Source organism: Dipodomys merriami, unplaced genomic scaffold (genome assembly GCF_024711535.1).
Source record: "Dipodomys merriami isolate MVZ:Mamm:240054 unplaced genomic scaffold, mDipMer1.0.p SCAF_22, whole genome shotgun sequence".
Taxonomy (NCBI): Eukaryota; Metazoa; Chordata; class Mammalia; order Rodentia; family Heteromyidae; genus Dipodomys; species Dipodomys merriami.
In genome coordinates, this window is record NW_027203604.1 from 22,743,352 (window position 1) to 22,762,330 (window position 18,979).

General features: G+C 36.9%; 1 long non-coding RNA gene across 1 annotated transcript in view; it reads left to right on the forward strand.

Annotated features, from left to right (window-relative positions):
- LOC138834627 (uncharacterized) overlaps positions 1 to 14,446 on the forward strand; it is a 32,431-nt gene extending 17,985 nt beyond the window's left edge. Inside the window, exon 4 of the long non-coding RNA XR_011374221.1 lies at positions 14,376 to 14,446. This is a non-coding gene — a long non-coding RNA (uncharacterized lncRNA). The remainder of the gene's footprint in view (positions 1 to 14,375) is intronic.
- Positions 14,447 to 18,979: the final 4,533 nt, after the last annotated feature.

The following is an 18,979-nucleotide window of genomic DNA, read 5'->3' on the forward strand; positions in this document are numbered from 1 at the left end:
TATAATGTAAATAGAGAACTGAAATATGTTCTTTGAAATTTGGCCCAGCATTTTGCAATGCTTATTGTGTCTAGAATTAGCATTTCAGCACTTATTCCATGAATGTATTTGTGGGGATGAGAGTGTAATCTGTATTTGCAAACTAAAAGAGTTTGGAAGTCCCTGAGGGGTTTGAAGATGGCTTGGCACACGAGTGTGGAAAAGTTGTGGAAGCTGTTTGCTCTGTAACAAAAAGGATATCAGGCACATATTTTAAAGACAGAAATCATGGGTTTAAGTATGCTAGCAAGGTTTTTTAGCTCCTAAAATTATTCAGAAAATGAAACAATGTAGGATTTTCAGAGTGAGTTTTTCAAGAGAACATTAAGCATATCTCCTGGTATATCTGTGTCATGTGGTTTGCATCATTCCTCTCACTTTCTTTTAAACTTTAAAAGTTGGCCCCATAAAATGTAAGAACTCCATAGAACATTAAAAAATACCTGTTCACAGAGAGAGTTATTCTGAACCAAACATAATATATTCACATCTGAAATACTGTAGTGAAACCACTTAGTGCAATGAATACTTGCTGAGAAAGGGTGATAGGAAAGTAAAACAGGCAGAGTGGTACATGTGGGTACCAGCACATCAGGAGAACCAATGAGTGGAACAATGAAACTTAATTAATTATGACTCTGATACTCATAAACAGTAGAATTTATATTCTCTGAAGAATTGCCAACTCTGTATGATGTTTATATTTATGGAAGAAGCCCACTACAATGAATAGTATGGACGGAAGAAGAAACAAAATTCACTTAACCATGTAGGTAATTAATACACATTTCATTTCACTTTAGATATATGGGATGAGTGGCACATTCAAATGATATGTACAACAATTAGCTTTTGTTATGAGTTTAACATCCAGAGATGCAAGGAAAGAAAAGTGTACATATACATATATATGTATATATATAAATATATATATATATATATATATATGCTGATCAGAAAACATTTTCTTTTTTTCCTTTTTTTTTTTTTTTGTCGGTCGTGGAGCTTGAACTCTGGGCTTAGGCGCTGTCCTTTAGCTCTACAGCTCAAGGCAAGCACTTTACCTCTTGAACCACAGCACCACTTCTGGTTTTCTGAGTGGTTTATTAGAGATAAAAGTCTCATGGATTTTCTTGCCTGGGCTGGCTTTTAACCACAATCCTTAGATCTCAAGGCCTCCTAAGTAGCTAGGATTACAGGCATGAGCCACCAGCATCCAGCTGGCAAACATTTTCTGTAAGAGCTAAATAGTAAATATTTTAGGCTTTCTGGGATGTTCTGTTTCTATCATAAGTACTTATTCTTTCCATGAAGGCATCTACAGAAGATGTATTATAGGTAGGACAATATCCCAAAACAAATTTATTTAATTTAAGTCAGGTGCTAGTGACTCACACCTGTAATCTTAGCTTCTCAGAAGACATCTGAGGATGGTGGTTCAAAACCAGCCTGGGCAGGAAAGTCTGTGGGACACTTGTGTCCAATTAAGCAGTGAGAAGCCAGGTGAAGCTGTTGTGGTTCAAGTGGTAGAGCACCAGACTTGAACACAAAAGCTTAGGGATGGTGTCCAGGCCCTGAGTTCAAACCCAAGGATTAGCACCAAACAAAACAAATTTATTTAACAAAAGTGGCAGTGTAGATTTAAGCTCCAAGTTCTAAGTTGTGTACTTGTAATGTCAAATGCAATGTTGTGATGGTATGTTAGAGTGTACAGAGATTTCAGTTACATATGGTTTTCATTTCTTAGGTGGTCAGAAAATGGAAGGAGAGGAATGTGAAAGACTTTCTCAAAATCAATCATGTTACCAGGAGTAGAATGCTTCCATAATTCTTCATCTTGGTCTCCAATGACCAGACCTCTTTTTCAGAAAACCTTGGTCATCAGAAGTAGAAGATGAAAGAGATATGTCCAACAGTAGTGGTGTAGACAGACATTAAGGCTGATATACAGCCAGCTGCCTGTAACAGAGCAAGTCTGGATTGCTTTCCCCTGGCTGATTCCTCACTCCATGGAGCTGGTGGCACAATCATTGGGATGTAGGAAGAGCCATGAATGTAGGTCATGTTCTGCCAACATGTTATTCTCTGTGTAACTAAAAAAATGGCATCATGGGTCTGAACCAGGTCCAAGTCTTTAATTGTTCCACTGTGATCTAACAGCGCAAATATTTGTTGATAAAGTGGCATCTTAACAGTTATGGTTGGAAGTTATACTTCATGTGAAACCCACTAATCTTGATATGACAAAAATTTGGAATTATTCTTCAGACAAGTGGTATTCTACTAACATTCATGGATAATATTTAATGTGTTTCTATTTTTAAGTGAAATATTTTATTGGATCTATGGAAAGGTCTGACTTTTATGCAGTAGAGTGGGGAATGAATGTATTAGTGATGTAGAGGTGATTTAAAATAGGTTTTCCAGAAAGGTAGTGGCACAGAGAAGAGAACACATGGTGCAGACGAGAGCTCAGAGAGCTGGATGGAGTATGCTAGAGAGCCAGAGATGCAGAGGGAAGTTCATAAAAATACTGGATGGTGGATAGTATGAAAAGCTGCAGATAGGATGGGATTAGTGTCACATTTCTATAATTCCAGCTACTTGGGAGGCTGAGGTAGGCCAGCCTCATTACTAGTAGACTCTGTCTGAAAAAATAAGCCCAGAAACAAATCAGGAAAAGAATGTATAAGCTACCACTAGACTTGTCACGTGAGACGTGGTTAGTGGTGTTTCTGCTAATGTTCTGAGGTTGGCCAAGACCAGACATGTATCCATGCCTAATTAGAAAGTATTTGCACATGACAACATTACTTTCAGAGGTCTGGGAAACTAAAAATAATGTGAACACCTTTATGCAGCGTTAGGTTTTTAAAAAGAGGTAGCCAAGTTAAGAACAGCAGCACACACGTAGTATTCAGGTAAGGGGTAGGTTTATTCATCGTTCCGGCTGGCACCAGGCCATCTTGGTCCTCCACACAGTGGGGAAAGGCCTGGGGAAGAGAGAAAAGAGCTAGAAAAGAGCAGAGAGAGAGAGAGAGAGAGAGAGAGAGAGAGAGAGAGAGAGAGAGAGAGAGAGAGAGAGAGAGAGAGAGAGAGAGAGAGAGAGAGAGAGAGAGGAGGGAGGGGGAGAGAGAGAGAGAGAGAGAGAGAGAGAGAGAGAGAGAGAGAGAGAGAGAGAGAGAGAGAGAGAGAGAGAGAGAGAGAGAGAGAGAGAGAGAGAGAGAGAGAGATCTGGGCCTGGGGCTAGGCCTTATCTAGGCTATGGGCAGAGAAAGGTGTGGCCACATCAAATTCAGATGTGACCTCAGCAGATGCAGGTGTGACCTCTTCCAGGTGTCCCAGTTGCCTAGGTAACGCAGGTACTGGGTGGAGACTTTGCTGGGAGGAGGGTGGAGTCTGCTCGCCATCCAGGAGAGGACCTTACATTCAGAAAATATCATTTTCCTTTCTGAAGCTCAAATGGTCAAATGAAATGGGTTTACACAAATGTGATACATGAATCTCTAATCTTTTATTGATGACCTTGTAGGATTTTAGCTGAAATTTCTACACTAGTGAGCCAGGTGTGTTGGTACCAACTGTAATCCCAGCTATTTTAGAGCTAGAGGTTGGATCATCATAGTCTGGAGCTGGTTTGGAATATAGTGTGTATTTGATATCTATTTCTTAACTGACAAAACCATGTTGACAAAAGAAACTGGAAAATGACAGGAGTAGTAGTAGTAGTAGAGAGGTTTGCCAATTTAACCATAAGTACTTTACAAATTATTCAGCTATGTCCTCGGGCCAACTTCAATATTTTTAATTATTTTGGTTGTCAGATGTTTATAACATTTACTAACTGGGATTAAGCAAAAAATACTGAAATCATTTATTTTAGGTCAAAACAACTAGTGTCTAGACAAAGTTGCATGCAGAGGTACATATTTTAAAACACATACAATGAAGGTGTATGTGAATGAATGTGAATATATTCTTAGTATGTACCATCTATATCTCTATATGTATATGCTTAAAAATCAGTGCTTTCCTTGTGAAAAGCCAGGTAAGTATCATTTTGCTCCATATTATCATTGTTTCCTTTCTTTTTTTCTCTTGCTTTATAATAACTTTGAAAATAAAATAACTTGTTACTTTGTGTGCTCTGAAAACAAGTGAGTGATTTCAAGGCTGGCACACGTTATCAAGATAAGAAGTGTCTGGAGCAACTTCCATTACATTCATTGAATCAGCATCAATTTACAGTCATTGTATGTGAATATTTTTTGCAATGTCACTGTTTATACATTGAAAATTTTATGCTTTCATGTTTTTCCTCCAATACAAGTGTGATCTGAGCCTATGCAGGTCTTCAGTCCCTAATCTGTTAGAGATTTCCATGTTATCAGAACTCTCAAACTTCTTTTCACCCTTCTTTATAGTATTAAAATTGCAACTATTAGAAATAATGTGTTATTCAAAGTTTTCTGTGAAAAAATAGAGTTTCTAAGTATTCCTCACTTTTGCTAAGTTTTGTACTACATACAAAATTAAGCAATGGTGAGAGATATGTTAAAATAATTACTTGAAATAGAATTACTGCAATTTTCTTCAGACTAATGGTCGCATTTCTCCTAGCTTCTCTCCATGTTCTCATTTTATTTAAAAAGCTCTTCAAGGTGGATGCTGGTAGTTTATATTTGTAACTGTAACTAACCAGGAGCCTGAGATCATAGCAATAGAATTTGAAACCAGCCCAGGAAGTCTGTGTGACTCATATCCAATTAGCAAAAAAACAGAAATGAAGCTGTAGCTCCAGTGATAAAGTACTAGCATTGAACACATAAAGCTCAGGGATAGCACCCAGTCCCTGTTCAAGTGACAATAACACACACACACACACACACACACACACACACACACACACACACACACACACACACAGTCACATGAACATAAAACAAAAATATGTGATATATATATATATATATATATATATATATATACATATACATATATGTCCGTTGAACTCTGTATGCCTCTGGGGCTTGAATTCTGCTGGAACTCTACAGCTTGAGACTTGCCTCCAGTTCTGACATTTTGTTGGTCCATTAGCAATTCCAGTCTCTAAGGATTGTTTGCCTGAGGATTTTTTTCAGCTAGGAACCTCAGTTCCCAGCCTCCTGAGTAGTTGGAATTATAGGCATGAGCCAAGGACACCCAATTGTATTAGTGTAGACCATTCTGGGGGATTTTTCTTTGTACTGATGTTGGGGTTTGAATTCAGAACTTGGGCACTGTCCCTGAGCTATTTTGCTTAGGGTTAGCACTTTAGCACCTGAGCCACAGCTCTACTTCCAGGTTTTTGGTGGTTAAGTCTCATGGACTTCCCTGCCTAGGCGGCTTTAAACTGCAATCTAATCCTCAGATTACAACCCCTTGAGTAAGGTGTGAGCCATGAGTGTTGGGCTTGTAATCCACTCTTACCTTTACTAAGTCTCATTATGTTTTACAATATTAATCTACTTTGCTTTTACCCTGTTTTACTTTGAAATCATTAATGCCATGCCCTTTTTCTTCTTCCTCAGGCAATGCCGAAAGTTTATAAAATAGTTTATGACTTATAAGAATCATTTCCATAAATCATTTTATTGTTAGCTTTGTAGAACTTAAATTTTCTGTGAACACAAAAAACTACTCACTTTCAGGGTGCCAGTGGTTTACACCTGTAATCCTAGCTACACAGGAATTGGAGTCCTGAGGGATCACTGTTAAAAACTAGTCCAGGCAGGAAAGTCCAAGATTCTTCTCTCTAATAAATTACTTAGAAAAAGCCAGAAGTGGCAATTTTGGTCAAGTGGTAGAGCCCTAGTCTTGAGCACAGATAGGCTCAGGGACATAGCCCAGGCCCTGAGGTCAAGTCCCAGGACCAGCAAAAAAAAAGAAAAGAAAAGAAAAGAAAAAGAAAAAAGAAAGGAAGAAAAAGAAAAGGAAAAATGTGCTCATGAGGCTATGGTAGATGGAAAAATTGTTATTGATTGGAAAATTGAAATGCCAGATTTACAAATAAACCTGTTATCTTAGTTGTAATGCTGAAATGGAATTTTCTTAGCTCCCTGACAACTTCTAGTTGTAGAGACTGGTATGAGGAATGTGAATAAAAGAGATGTTTGTTTTGAATATTGTTAAATCAGGCCTTCATGGATCTCTTCATGGCATCAAAACATGCTACATTTTAAGAAAATATGACAAGAATAGTAGCTTAATAACTGGCAAAATGTTGAGATCTGTTTTTACTTGGTGAATGTTCATGAATATTCATTGCATAATTCTTTTATATTTTCTGCAAATTTACACATTTTCAAGTTAATGATTTTTCAATTTATTAATGGTACTTAGAAAAGGAGATTACAAATTTTAGATCAAGTACATTATGAAGAATATATATACAGTATATCATATTTCTGAAAGCTACTGTAGAAATTATCTAGAGTTAAAGGAGTTTTGGATCCAGTAATTACTAGGTTGTAATATTAACATATTAATATAACATAATATTATAGTGATGATATTATAATGATACTGACAAAGTTTTCTTCTTAGCAGAAATTTGAAAAGAATATGAATTAAGAGGGCTTCCCAATAATTTCCCTAGCTAATATGCGAGGCGCATATCTCCATAGTCTGTACTGATCCCAATTTCTTTTTTAGTTCTGGCAAAAAGCACTCTGTAGACAGAGCTTATTCTTTGCACAGCAGGTCCGAGTTATGTAAGACATCTACCATTCCATTTTGTCTAAATTCTTATGATATGATAATAACATCATGGAATTAGAGAGAAAAGTCACTTTATTTTGGATACTTTCATGAAGTAAATTTTAGGCTTTATATGTAGCTATCAAAGTTAATATAAGTAGTCTTTTTTCCATTCACAATATTGAACATAAACTTTGCCAAAATTTCTATAATCCACATATAAATTGTTTAAAGCTATAAAGATAATAGGAATTACTTTGTTTTGAGAAATGATCACTTCTTATCACTGATTCTTCTTGGCAGTTGTACAGGACCATCCTAAACTCACTCTCAGGGCTATGATGCCACTCACATAGCGTGTGATGTAAGTATAAACTTTCATAGTAATGCAAGACATGAATTAAAAGAGAAAAAATGGCTAGCATCATGGCTGATCACAATAGAGGCATTGTGAGGAGGATATAAATAGGAATACCCAGTGGTCAGCTCTTAAATAAATCTAGCATAAAATTAGTATAGGGAATTCCAGCTACTCAGGAGGCTGAAATCTGAGGATCTGATTGGAAGCCAGCCCAGTTCTGGAAACTCTTACCTTTAGTTAACCACCAGAAAACTGGGAGTGGCACTGTGGCTTAAAGTGGTAGAGTACTAGCTTTGAGCAAAAAAGCTCAGGGACAGTGCTCAAGCCCCAAATTCAAGCACCAAGACTGAAAAAAAGAAGAAGGAAGAGGAGGACGGGAGGAGGAGGAAGAAAGAAATTAGAATTAGAGGATCATGCACAAATGGAATGTAAAAGTATAAATCTCTTAAGCTAAAGAGCCATTAGGTATTTTGCCTTTTGATTAAAAAGTGTCTCCCACCTGACCTTGCTGCCTCATTGCAGGCTCTTCCCAACAGGGTCAGTACTGCTGCCAGAGGGATCAAGAGCAGCTACTCACTAATTTAGCTCTAGACAAGCCCTGACTTTGACACATGTAAGTGAGTACATGGTATTTTTAGAAGGTGTTATTGTTTTCTAGTGAGTTAGAGGTATTTTACATCAGCAAAAACAAAATGAAAACTGTTTCTTTTAATGCATTTTATTTTTTCAGAATAAAATAAGAACATGCTGCTATAGTAAAATGGCCTTTAGTTACTTAACAAGCCTAACCTACACCCAACCAGTGAATGCCTATATACATAGGAAATGATGAAAGCTAATGTTTTTATAACATAAAAAAAGTATCATTTGTATTTTATCAGTCATGTATTACTTTCCAGCAAAAATAACCCTATGGAGAATTATTTTCATATCTGCAGATTAGGGACATTATTTTAGAGAATTTGTTAAATAACTACAATTACCACACATGGTCTAAAAATACAGAAACCTCCTTTTCATGCTAGTTGCTGTCTTTTGAAGAGCTACTTTTGTATAATTGAATCATTAAAAAAAACCTGCCGTATTTGAGCTCCTCTTGGAGTCTGGCAGTGTCTGAGCCATGCAAGTTTCCTTTTGGAAACTTCTTATGCTGCATCCACCTTCACAAAAGCAGGCTGGAAACAGCCTGGAGTTGAGTGTATTTAGGGAATTATTTGGTCATGTCAGTTTGAGCAGTGGGATCCCAATGAATTACTAGATATTATTTATGTAAATATGAGCTCTTTATTTTTAGCAGTATTCTTTCCAAAATTTTTAACTACTTTGTAACTATGTAACTTCCCCTAGTGATAAGAGGCAGTTATTGAAAGCCTACCTTTTTAAAGCCCCTCCCCCCACAAGTAATAACCAACCCATCAGGCTGTTTTTATTTTCCATGCAATGTGCAATCTCTCAATACCTGCACAAAATGAGAAAATATGGCAGTACTTGTGCAAAGACTGCAGTTAGGGGCGAAACTCTGAGCTCTGTGGAGGACGTCTTTGAACATTCCTGTTGGCCTTCAGGGATAAAAAGCTCAGATTTTGCAGAATGATATGCAAAAATGTGGCTATGTGTCATAATGGGTCAATTTTGATTTGATTTTTTAAGAAGTTGATTTTTTAAGAAGCTTCTTTTTGACAATTGATTTTAGCTGATAAATAAAAACATAAGGATTCATATAAGATAGTGACTGAATGACATCTCCTGGCATGCTTTTACCCAGAGGCACCTGATTGAACAGACATTCTCACACCCAAGTCCCTGCAGCAGTGCTAACATCCCACAAGCTGACCTATAACAATGGGCAATGTGTTCTCAGGGCTGGTCCACAGACGTTGTGGTGCTGCTGAAGCTGCAGCATGGTCCCGTGCATGAAAGGTAGAGAAATTGCTGTGAGAAACTGTCCATATAGAATGCCTCGTGATGAAACATAGAGCCTTGAAATCTGGCTGAGCATTGCTATCAGCCCCAGCTCCATCTTGGAAACTGCAGCAACCTAGATCTAAGCATCCACTGGGACAAAAACAGCACCCATATTGGAAAAAGACTGTGTTAGTACAGACAACATGGTAGGAGTTGATGTGGACTAGGGTTGTGGATGATGTGTGAGGTCAAGGAAGAAGTGATACTGGAGAACTGACAGCACAGATTCTAGAAATCATATTCAGATCTCCTTTCTCCATGATGAGGGAGCAGCTCAAGGCAATGTATCAATTATAACAAAGTCAAGTCTCTAGCGAGGCAGCCACCAGTCTCCAACTTGGACTTTGATGAGGAAAACAAACCCAGCTGCTCAGGAGAGCAATGGAAAAATAATTAGAGGTGGTCACTCTAAGAGCCTTGAAACGGTCTAATCAATTTAGTAGAGTTGTGTAAAATCCCAAAGTTGTGCCAGATCCCAAAGGAACCCAAAGATCCCTCTGGAATGCAAGCCTGTATAAGGTCATGTGTGTTGTATGTGTGTGTGCATACATGTATAGGTATTGGATGTGCAATTTTAAGAGGCAAACAAAGGCAGGCAGAAGGAGGGAACACAGCCTGGAAATGGATAGTGGGAAGTGCATGAAGTAGACGTACAAGTGTTCATCGGGGCAACTTGTGTGGAAGGAGAAATATAAGAGGACCTGTGTGGAAATAGGATGTGCTATGTTGTACAACACAGAGAATTCTTATCTTACCATTATTTTTCCAGTGAGTAAAGTCATTGGTGATTAAATTATTAAAGAGTCTCTGTGACAATAAAAACCACTTACAGCTGAGGAAAGAAAAGAAAATTGTAAAACTTTCATGTTAGCATGTGCTTTTTACTGTTCATTTCATTTTGTATTTGTCAGTATTGGTTGGTTTTTGTATATTTGAGTAATTTTGTAGTTTTATTGTCTTTTTTAGCACTTTCTTTTCCATTTCTTTCCTATGCAGTCATTATGTGTCAGCCATGACACCCAGGTTTCAGTACTCGATCTTAAACTGTACCTTCTTCTTTCCTCTCATCATCCTCTGATATTCATAACTTCCTCTGTCTACAATTAGAACTGCTCGATCACTCATATTTTCTTGTCTTTATCTCCCCATTGATCATCCTTTGTTAACTGTATTTCCAGTAGGTAAACAGATGGCCAGGTTGGTTTTGCTTGTCTCTTGGCTTCTCCTCCTAACTTTTTCTACCTTTTTCCCTCAATATAATAATAACTATGTCTTTCCACCTATCTCAATTTGCCTTTTTTTTCTTTTGCTGGTCCTGGTGCTTGAACTCAGGACGTGGATTCTGTGCCTGAGCTTTTGGGCTCAAGGCTAGTGCTCTGCCACTTGAGCCACAGCTCCACTTCTGGCCTTTTGGTGATTAATTGGACATAAGAGTCATATGGATTTTCCTGCCCTGGCTGGCTTTGAACCCCTATCCTTAGATCTCAACCACTTGAGTAGCTAGGATTATAGGTATGAGCCAACAGCACCTGGCTCATTTCGCCTTTTAATTTCCCCATCCATTATCTTTGTCCTTCACTCTTGTTTCCCTTATAAAGCCACATACCTTGTACTATTCATTAATATTTTATTTTCATCTCTTTTCTATATTCACCCTTTTAACTTAGGGCTTCCTAGATGGCACAAAAAAAGAAATCATTTTTGTTGTAAAATATTCCTCTAAAGGTACTAGAGCAGTACTGCTGATTGCTTTTCAATAATGATTGCTGTAATCTGAAGATTGTGGTATTCTAACTTCAGTAGCTTGTGTAGCTAAGTTAATAGAGTAGGGGGCCTGTTTCCACTGTCTTGAGCAAGTTGATGAAATAACTCCTAACTCACACTCTCCCAAAGTCTAGTTGTGAGAATCTATGTTAACTTCTCTTTATTTATTTGGCAAATAGACCTCTTACTAAAATGCATCATTAATTCTAATAGATCTTTTCTCTTAATTGTTGTGGATTGTTATTCTAACATTCAGTGCAATTCATACTGATTATTTTGTTTTTCTTTCAAGCATTTCATTTGTACATTATCAAGTTTATAATGTGCCTAACAGTACTGATGATAACTAACATTCCATTAGGAATAACATAATTAAATCATTTTCAGGTTGGTTCTTGGAATGGAGTTAAAATATCTTTGCCACATTAAGGATGTACTTCTATTCATTTTATAAGTATGTTTAGCACAGCTAGGGAAATTTATCAAATGTCATTTTAGGAGATTATATGTTCTCATTCTCATTAAACCCTTCTTCCATGGAAATAATGAACATAACATACGTTATGGGTAGTATTTCTTGGCTCAGGGCAAAACTTGTGATATCTATCAGATTTACAGCTTTGCAAAGTACTATGAATGCTCTATGTTTACCTCACTTTTTTGAGCCCCATAAATGTTGCATATGAATATAGATAATATCTTTTTGTTGGTCTTGGGACTTGAACTCTGGGCCTGGGCACTGTCCCTCAGCTCTTCAGCTCAAGGCTAGCACTCTACCATTTGAGCCACAGCTCCACTTCTTGTTTTCAGATGATTTATTGTAGATAAGAGTCTCACAGACTTTCCTGCCCGGGCTGGCTTTGAACCACAATCCTCAGATCTCAACCTCCTGAGTAGCTTGGATTACAAGCATGAGCCACCAATGTTCAGCTAGATAGTATTCATTCCTGCTTCTTAGGGTTAAGTAGATGGATAAATACTATTCAGCCCTTAGCACACTGCCCTCCTCAATATTAATATAGAAGAAATGGTATTTGATATTATTTTAATGAGAAAATTTCAGTTTAATATTTGATGTATTATTTTCACCTCTATACTCATAAACAATACTGTTCTATAGCTTTCATGGTGCTGAATCTTTAAAAGTTGTCTGTTTAAGTTTTATCTATAAGAATGAAACAACGTTTAGTATTACTGCATTTGAAAGTGAGAAATTTAGCTGGGCGCTGGTGGCTTATGCCGGTAATCCTAGCTACTCAGGAGGCTGAGATCTGAGGATCTTGGTTCAAAGCCAGCCTGGGAAGAAAAGTCCATGAGACTCTGATATCCAATAAACCACTAGAAAACTGGAAGTGGTGCTGTGGCTCAAGAGGTAGAGCACTTGCCTTGAGCTGAAGAGCCCAGGGACAGCGCTCAGGCCCAGAGTTCAAGCCCCATGACCAACAAAAAAAAAAGAAAGAAAGAAATTTAGCAATAGCTACCTGAATTCCATATTTGTTCTCACATTTTCTTATTTTAGCTTTAAAAATTTGGGTTTCAACAAAACACAGCTAATATAGCTAAATGTCTCAGGATCAGCTAGTGATCAAGAACTGTGTGTGTGTGTGTGTGTGTGTGTGTGTGTGTGTGTGTGTGTGTGTAGATAAGTGTGCATGAGAGAGAGAAAGAGAGAGAGAGAGAGAAACTAAAATAGTGACCCAACACTTCTTTCCATCCCTTTATGCTTTAATTTATTCACTGTGGGAACTTATGAATATCAGAGATAACAGGGAATTATTGTTTGTTTTAGGTGCCAGTCTTGGGGCTTGAGCTCAAAGCCGGGGCACTGTTCCTGAGCTTTTAGCTCAAGGCTAGTTCAGTCACATCTCTACTTCTGGCTTGTTTGTGGTTAATTGTGGATAACTGTCTCACAGACTTTCCTGTCCAGGCTAGCTTTGAACCACATTCCTCAGATATCCACCTCCTGATTAGCTCGATTACCATTGTGAATCCCCAGTACCTGGGTAAAATTTAAAAACAATTTTTTGTTATTATAGAGGTGACGTACAGAAGGGTTACAGTTCTATGCCAGGTAAAGAGTACATCTCTTTTTGGACAACACCCCTTCACTTGCACTCTCCCAGAGATTTTTGTTTTTATACCTATAACATATCACTCCACACCAGCAACAGGGGACTTCTGGGAGAATCAGAATGGAATAGTGCCTATGAAGATCTCTCCCCATGAAAACTTGTGATCCTTGGTATGGGAATGATTAATATTAACGCCAAATGGTTGTGTCAATTCTCCCTGTAAGCATGGAGAGGCCAGAGAGGCCTCAATAAAGCACAGGAAGGCTGGAATGCAAGACGATCTGTATTTCCTGTCTGGGTGGGTAGAGGTTGCATGTTTTCTGTCCTGTAGGTTCCCATGATATAAAATAGAGCAATTCAACATTTCAAACTCCTTCTTTGAACTAACAATAACAAAGAAAGTGGGCAGAATAAATTGAACACTTAGCCAGAGCTGCTAGCAGATGTCAACATCATAAAATAAATATATAAAATTATTCAATGCTTGGTAAGACATGTACGCATTATCCTGCCCATGTAATTGTAACTCCTCTGTACAGTATGTTCACAAATAAAATTAAATTAAATTTAAAAAAAATTATTGCCTGGTGCCAGTGGTTCATGCCACTGACATATAATCCTAGCTATTCAGGAGGCTAAGATCTGAGGACTGTTGTTGGAATCCAGCCTTAGCAGGATAGCCCATGAGACTCTTATCTCCATTTAACTACCAAACAAAGTGGAGCTGTGGCTAAAGTGGTAGAGTTGCTAGCCTTTGGCAAAAATGCACAGGGAAAGATTACAGGCCTTGAGTTCAAGCCCCAAGACCATCACACACACAAAATTTACTTAACGGTTGGGAATGTGGCTTAGTGGTAGATTACTTGGGTTTGATTCCTCAGTACCACATAAACAGAAAAAGCCACAAGTAGCACTATGGCTCAAGTAGTAGAATGCTAGTCTTAAGCAAAAGAAGCTCATGGACAGTGCCCAGGCCCTGAGTTCAAGCCCCAGGACTGTCCAGCAAAAATTAAGTAAAGAATGCGTAGAACTGAAATTAAAAAATAAAAACATGATTTCTGAGTTTAATAATTCAGAGAAGAGCTGAAGAAGAAAAAAATTCACTGACCCTTGGGACAATTATAAGGGCAAAACAGATCATAGAGATAGGAAAATGTTGTTGGAGACTTAAAGAATATGTCCAGTCATTTTCTGAAAATAGTTGTATACCAGTAAAACAATGATGGAAAAGGGAAAATGAAATAATAAACTAAAATATCCTTGAACTAAAAAAAATTACTGATTAGGTGTATTGAGAAGTCTACATTGGTAAGAAGGATTAGACTATAGTAGCATAATTTTTGTTATCTAAAGAAAAGAAACAGCTTACAAAATTCCATAAAATGTAGTTACTCAAAGCCCACACATTCACTATTTTTTCCTTTCCACATTCGCAGATGAAGGACAGTGGAACAATGTTTGTACTTCAGAGGAAACAAGACTGCAATGTAATGAATACTACTATATCCTTCCAAGGTACCTTTCCTCCATTTATTCATTTATTTTACTTTTTATTCTGAAGGTGATGTACACAGCAGTTATAGGCAATCAATACATTTCTTTTTGAACAGTGTCACCCCTCCCTCATTCTCTCCTTTCCTCTATTCAGATGGAAGAAAAACAAGTAAGTATATATGGATATCTTAGTATATATGACTCATTCCTTGTCTGTAGCAAACATTGAAGTACAGACCGCAAATAACTAACAGTTGGACCATGTGTTAGGGATAGATGATGATATGATGTGAGTCACATATACAGGGTAATGAATGAATGATAGAGAGATAGATCAGCACAATAATTTTCTTTAATGTATCAGTAGTAAGAGAACCACTAAGAAGGGTGTAGTTAGAAAGGAAACAGAGCCCCTAAAAGGAAAAGTAAACCAAACCCTCTTATTTACCAAGGAAAAGAATGAAATAATAAGAACAAAAATAACAAGAAAAGCAAAGGAAGGAAGACTTGACTAAATTATAAACAATATTACTTGCAAAAAGTAGAGTGAACTGTTTCCATCATTACATTCACCATTACCAGTTTGCACTTCCTTCTTCCAGAAAAATTTTCAAAGAGTTAAATATAGAGCACATTTAAAATGATGGCAGGTCACCTTGTAATGTCAGCTAAAAGCTGATATCTTAAAACATTTATTTCATTACATTGTTGCATCCATACATGTTCACAATGTATTCCAATCCATTTCAAATTCTCTTTCACTCTCCCTTCCCCTCTTTCTCCCACTACTTTAAACAATTTCATTGTTCTTTTCTTTGTTTTTGTCAGTTGTCCTTCTTGAACTCAGGGTCTGGGTACTGTTCATTAGCAATTTTGCTCAAGGCCAGTGCTCAACCACTTTGAGCCATGTTTTCTGGTGATTAATGGAGATAAGAGTCTCAGATTTTCTTGCCTTGGCTGCAAGATCCTCATATCTCAGCCTCTTGAATAGTTAAGATTACAGGCATGAGTCACCGACATCTGGCTAGTAACTATTTTAATAAAATAAAGCTTCTGATCTTTTAACTCAACATCTATCTAGATGTGAAAGATTTAAAAAAAAAGTCAGTAACTACTTCAACATGTTGCTGTTATGCAAACACACACATGTATATGTGTATATAAATTTAAGCCAGATGAGTTCACTAATATAAGCATTGCTTTATCACCATATACAAATATATTATGACCATGCTTGGAACTCTCTATCCATGCATGAACTTGTGAAAACACCCAGACTGAGTTGTAATATTAAATAAGCAACAGGGAACACTAGATTGCTGAATGCATTTTTGTGTGTTCTTTTGATTTGTTTTTTGTTGTTTTGGGTGGTTGGGGTTTGGGGTGATTTGTTTTTGTTTTTGTTTCTGTTTTTGTTTTTAGTTTTTTGGTGCTGATCCTAGTGCTTGAACTCAGGGCCTAAGAGTGTCCTTGAACATTTTTTGTTTAAGGCTAGCTCTCTACCACTAGAGAAACAAACACTTCTACTTCTGCCTTCTTAGTAGTTTCTTGGAGATAACAATCTTGTAGATTTTTCTTGCCCAGGCTGGCTTTGAACCATGAACATCCGATCTCAGCCTCCTAAGTAGCTGGAATTATAGGCATAAGCCACCAGCATCCAGTGAGTTTTGTTTCCCAAGCTTCTTATGTATTCTGGTCATTAGATTCTTCTCAGACATATTTCTGGAAAAGATTTTCTCCCACTCTGGAGGCTCTTTTTTTTTCGGTGTCTGGATTTCTATTCAGGAAGTTCCTGCCTGTGCCAGGAATGGGATGTGATAATAGCAGGTACCTAAGCCATTTTGAGTTTGATTTAAAAATCAGTTGTGTTGTGGTAATAAAATCAGGAATTGTACCAAAGGTAACATGGAAAACCTTTATCTTTGAACTCATCACCCATGCCTCATTCTGTGTTAAAGTTTATTTTGTAATTTCTTGTTCTTACATTATTTTTTAATTGCTTCTGGTGCCATACCTGTGGCTTGAATTCTTAGTCTGAGGACTATCTCTGAGCCTTTTTGTTCAAGGCTAGTGTTCTAACACTTGAACCACAGCTCCAGTTCTGGCTTTTTGGTGGTTAACTGGAGCTAAGAGTATCAAGGAGTTTCCTGCCCAAACTTCTTTGGATATTGATCATCGTATTTCAGCCTCCTGAATATCTAGGATCACAGGTCTGAGCAACCAATGCCTGCCTCATACTATTTCTGCAAATGGTGAATTCTAGTATTTTGGAAGAGTTGAAATGGTAGTTGTAGCAACTTTTCAAATTTGTCTTTTCTTTTCATTCAATAAAAAAACTCACATTGCAAAAACCGAATAACAGGAAAGACAATTTTCTATCACTTTCTGTAGTAGTAGCCCCTGAGGATTCTAATTCTGTTCCTGTTCTTGAACCTTTTTAATGATTTTTATGTAATATCCATGAGAGCTACCATATGAGTCATTTGTCATATGCTAGAGCCTTTTGTGTAATAGTTCGATTCTCACAGCCATTGGCAAAGATATCTTTCCTTGTTTATTCACAGCAAACTGAAGCCTAGTGAAGTTAAATTTCTTTTAATTGTTTATGATAGTAATCTGTAATACCTGGACAAAAATATACAAAAATGGGTCTATAGACTCTAGTTTTGATCTCTGTACTATTGCATCATGAAGCCAGTCATTGTTCACAATGCAGTATTGTGAAAGCCAATGTGACATGGTGCAACCTTTTCATTAGCAAAGTATTTATTGGAAATCTAATTTTTTTTCTGGATTCAGCCCTAGCCCACTGCAAATAATTCTCATTTCTCAGATGAGTAGCTTTAGCCTATCAACCTGGACATAAAACCTCATGGTTTTATTGGCAACTTTCAGGTTTTCTCTTACTTAGTTTTGGATTGGCTGTCAGTTTCTGCTAGGCCCACAACAACCCTCCCTTCCAGATAGTCATGATAATCTTGAGCTCTTGGATATCAAGATTAGTCCAGAATAGATAGGAAGGATGCTGAGCATTAAATGCACCTGATTAATTACAGGGATGGATGATTACAGGGAAGAGATGGAAGATTCTCTTACCAAAAGAAGGAGTAACCCTGGATATTTACAAATAGCAGAACATAAGTTAAAAAGGTTTGCACAGTGTAGTTGTTGACTGTCACCAGTGACCTTTGGATTGTTTTAATTGAAAGTAACTATTTTATATGGATTGAGTCTTCTTCCTTTCCTCACCATGATTTCTATGGAAACCTGTTTTTCACATTTCAACTTTTCTTTCACATTTTGACTCTGAATAGAATGTGTGTTTAGCCTTCAAACTCTATTAGTACTCTATTACCTATATATAGGCTATACAGAAAGAGTTTGATGTCATTTTCTTCCCCTTTTGAAGTGAGGACCTAGGACAAAGTCATACTCTCTTAACTCTAAGAAGTGTACTTTCTCTTTCCTTTGAATTTTTTTTAGCACAGGAAGGATTAGTACATGAAAAATTAAAGTTTTAAATGTACAGGTTAGAGTGACTGCAAGCAAAACTGATTTTTATGGAAAGTAAAGGCAGCTGCAGAACTGGGAAGGACTAACAACTTATTTCTTCCTCCTTTAATGCACATTTCCTTTTTATTATTAAGTAGTCATACAAAGAGGTTACAATTTCTTAAGTCAGGTTATTAACACAATGCATCTTGATCAATGTTACCCTTCACATCATTCCTTTTGTATTGTCAAATATTTTGTCATCCTAAGGGGGTTCTATTTTCTATCTGGCAGTTTGTTTCATACAACAGAACATACAAATATTACCTTCAAAACTTCCAATTTGATAGTAGACCTGTTGCACAGAAATTAACATATTTGCAGAGAAAAACACTTCCTGAATTAGGAAGCAGACTTTAGCAATTTATTAATTTGTACTATGTAGAGATGTCTGTTTCTTGGTTAGAAGAGAATTGTAGTCTCACTAAAAAGCTGTATCAGCTTCAAATTCTATAGTTTTGAGAATCATTGTTAAATTCCCCATTTAGGTTTTCTTCCATAGCTTTGCTTTAGCACTACTTTTTTTATGTTCATAACATTTTGAGTCTCAGTGAATAGTAATCTCCCACATCTCCAGGACTTTTTCTCAAGTTTTTTCTGTTGTTCCTCACTGTCTCTGTCTGATCTTAGGAGGTCACAGTCATAGGAGATAAATAGAAACTGAATTCAGGGTACATCAAATCTTTCCCATTTTGAAGTTTTCTTTTTTATTCACTGACACTCACTTAATGGAATTAAAGTCAATAGAAATCTCTCTTCTCTCAAAAAAAGTAGTTAAGCTACATTAGTGTTTTTGTTATGATAAAGGTGCTTTCTTTAAATAATTTCTTTAGAAAATTATAGAAAACTCAGCTTTTATTGATTTGGAATTGGTACAAAGAAATTATGAAATTCTTAGAAGAGAACAAGGATTTTTTTTAAAAAAAATCAAGTTCCATTCAAGAAGATTAATACTAATGTAAAATAAAGAATAAAATACAATGTAGGGAAAATT